The following is a 3,723-nucleotide window of genomic DNA, read 5'->3' on the forward strand; positions in this document are numbered from 1 at the left end:
CCATGGTGCAATTCATTTACGTGACGGGCTAGTGGTTTAATGGATAACGCGTCTGATTTCGTTTTATAAGATTGTCGATTCGACTTCTCCCGGGGTTTTGTGATTTAAATCAGGCTTTTTGTGCAGTGTGCCTTTTCTCTTGTCGTGGTCAAGATGATTCGCTGCATAAGCTCCTGACTGGGTGTTCTGTACTGCTCTGTTATTTCATTCAGATTACTTAAGTGGTGTACAGATAAAACCCAACTGCGTGGTGTAATTTCCGGGTTCGGCAAACACATGCAACACAGCACCTGCAAACACATCAGCTGATCTCGACGTGAGTTGAACACACAACTTTCTGATCTGGAGTCAGACACGCCACCGTTGCACCACTAGGTCACTCGCCACAAGTGCTTTTAACTCCCCCAAAGAGAAAAATCAGCGTCCCTGAAAAAGATTTTTTTCATTCTCTCCTGTGAGGAGCGCCGCTCTTCCAACGAGGGTCTCTTCTTCCCAGACCACAGATTATTCTTCCCGCCAGTCTCTCTCACAGAGAGCAGACACACCGTCTCCACTAATGTGTTTACTACATCTATATATCTGACCCCCTACAGCCCCGATATACAGCCCGGATATTCGATATTCCCCAATAAAGAACAAAAAATATTCCTGGATAGGATATTTACCACCAGCCTCGTGAACATCTCATCTTGACCTCTTCAAGGAGGAGCACAATTAACACAGAATCCTCTCTCCATTTAGCAAATAACACAAAACACTGTTTACATGTCAAGACAGAAAACCAGGCTGCTCCAGGTGAGGCTTAAACTCACAACCTCGGCATGACCACTAATGATGTCATTTTACATGGCTTGAACCAGGAAAGAGTTTGGAAGTTATGTCAAGAAGTTATGGTGTTGTTTTAATACTTGCCTACTCTTATAATTTTTCGGTCAAATCTTTTATTTGGGAGTACTTTCAATTGATGTTAATCCTTGTCCCGATGCACGATTCTGGGCCATGGTGCATCTTGAATAATGTTCTTATAGGCTTCAGTTTGGAAAAGTGCGCTCTTCAGAAGCTACCGAAACCGCTAATGGTTACATAACACTTAATGCAAAAGCAACGGTCGGGTTTGAAAAAGAATATTACTTGCTATGAATACAAACACTGTTACAGGAGGGGTGTTAGGGCTATTTTAGCTTAGATCATCCATTCATCTTACATTTCTTCTCCATCTATATCAACAGCGAAATCGCTACTGAGCGCTAAAGGCAGGTCCTGGCAATACAATCTTCTTAAGAAAACATTTTTCAAACTATTTCTACTACCATACGTCAAGTAAAAGATACCGATTGCACGCAACTAATAAAATCTCTTTTCCAGGGACGTTGTAGCTAGATGCAAATTACAATCGAAAATGTATCAGCTTTAAAATTTTCTTTTGGATCCACAGGATGATCAGCATGAACCATCAAAGAGCCTGTAGCTGCAAGAAGGTTAAAAGCGCACAAGTGATCTGTCTTTGGTCAAAGGAATTGCTGGAGCAGTAGGACGCAGAGCAATATCTAGCAGCTGTAGACGATGTTCGGGGAAGAGATCATTCTGTTTTCAGCACAGGGAGTGAGAATGAGCTCAGTCCGGCTCCCAGCAGAATCCATTCTGGTTTGGTTACTGTCAGACTGTGCGTCTGAGGCTCTTTGGATCGCAACATGAAAAAAAAAGAACAAAAAACATTTGCTCACATCTTGTGATTTCCACGAGAGGAAGAGAAGATATCACAAAAAAAAAAATCAGAACTGAAGATTTGGATCCGGGACCTCGTACTTGTCAAATGATTAAAATAATAATTATGAAAATATCAGGTTGTGTTTCTGCAACATATCGTGCACAGTACGCCATTTTTTTCTAAAAATACAGTAGATTGTACTTAATAAAAATGTACAATTCATCGCTGGTATAAACAGATGTGTGCTGTGTTTGCCTTTGTAAGCATTTGTTTAAAAAAGAAGTTCACAATATGATAAAAAACACAGAAAGCACAAACTTAATAATATAACGATACAAAATCAATACCAAATCATAAAGCCAATTAAGTACCTATCCTTTGAAAACAGTGACATTTGTATCTACTTTTGAATTACAAATCAGACAGAGTAGTCTCTTAATTCAAAGATCAGATCTTGGCCAAAACAAGACAATTAGATGTTAGCTGAATTCGGAACAAGAGCCTCTGCTTCATCGTTTATTGAGCTTTTGATCAACGTCTGAGTGAAAAAGATTAGCTATTTTAACTCTTTGATTAAAGTTCACAAAAGCACCTTCCTTCGAGCTGGAGTGAAAACAGCGACTTAAGGATTCCTAACTGTTTCTAATATAGTCCGCCACGCTACCAACTGAGCTATCGAAGGGATCTAAAGTACTCCTCTCTGGCACATATTGCCCAATGTAGTGAAATATTCCGGGTGATTAAATTCCAGTTCGACATCAAGTTTCCAACTCGTTTCCTTAGTCTTGTTTACCTTGAATTTAAGCCACAAACCAGGATTCTACTGTATAAACTTCCGGGGATGTTACAAAATGTTTGATGGCATCAATCATTACAGGCGGAAATTCACTCCTTTTTTTTTCTCGAGGCATCATATTAAACATTTCATTTGGATCGAGAAGAGGATCACCATGAGAGACAGAACAAACTGTTTGATTCCGTCTTTATTGGGAGCTGTATCACAGCTAATGGATGTAAAGCCTTCAGTATGCGATAGTGAGAGTTCAGTTATGCCAGGGAGTGGGAGTGAAGAGAACTGAACTGAAATTTAGTGAATTTATATTTAAATAGAGTGTAAATCATCAAAATGTTTTGTCACTTCAAACTTAGTACAACACTACCAGGAGTGGGGATCGAACCCACGTGGACTTCGTCCATTGGATCTTAAGTCTAACGCCTTAACCATTCGGCCATCCTGGTCTACAGCAATATGCTGCTCAGTTGTTTAACATTTGAATATGATTCATCTATTAAAAAAAAAGCGTCCTGTCACAGAAACGTACCCCGATCTCCCGCGGTCTCCCGCGCAACAAGCAGGGGTACTCAGCACTGTACTAACGAGGAGCGCTTGTCCGCAGCTCAGCGTGAGCTCTGTTTACTGTCAGCAGACATTTCCTCATTTCAAAAGACGTTTTCGCCTGCTCTCAGTAATTAATGTCGGTTTGAAGTCTGTTCCTGTTGTCTCCACTCTTGACGAAGAGCAGCCTTACGTAGGAGACTCCCTCTCTCAAGAATTTTGCCATCACCCTGCAAGAGAGAAGAGCCATAAACCACCAAGACACTTAACATTAAACACATGAAATGTGAGATGTTTTTTACTTAAGGATGTTACCGTTTCCACTCTAACTTCTTTGTCAGAAGTGGGATATGAACAAACATCTCTAGGGGAAACTACAACCTGAACGCAACGCCTTGGACCACCAGCCATCTTGCCTGTGGCTCTTAAATGGAATGATATGTTTTATTTCTACTTGATGATAAGGGAAAAAAAAAGTTAAATGTAATTAGGGAAATGTCTTTTTTCATGGGGAAAACAAGTCTAAGCAAATGTAAAGTTTAGAGCAGCACTCAATAAAAACTATCTGAAACCGGTAGCGCTTCTTATGCGGATCAGTATATTCCGATACCAGTAGTTCTGCAGAAGAAATAAGAAAAGCTGAACTCCAAGCACTGTGTTGCCATTACTGCTACTCTGG

At 40.4% G+C, this 3,723-nt stretch overlaps 1 non-coding gene across 1 annotated transcript; it reads right to left on the reverse strand.

Annotated features, from left to right (window-relative positions):
• Positions 1–2,865: 2,865 nt before the first annotated feature.
• trnal-uaa (transfer RNA leucine (anticodon UAA)) lies at positions 2,866–2,947 on the reverse strand. The gene has a single exon. It is a non-coding gene; the product is annotated as a tRNA-Leu (tRNA).
• Between the last annotated feature and the right edge of the window lie 776 nt (positions 2,948–3,723).

This window comes from Atractosteus spatula, unplaced genomic scaffold (assembly GCF_055471065.1).
Source record: "Atractosteus spatula isolate fAtrSpa1 unplaced genomic scaffold, fAtrSpa1.hap1 Scaffold_135, whole genome shotgun sequence".
Taxonomy (NCBI): Eukaryota; Metazoa; Chordata; class Actinopteri; order Semionotiformes; family Lepisosteidae; genus Atractosteus; species Atractosteus spatula.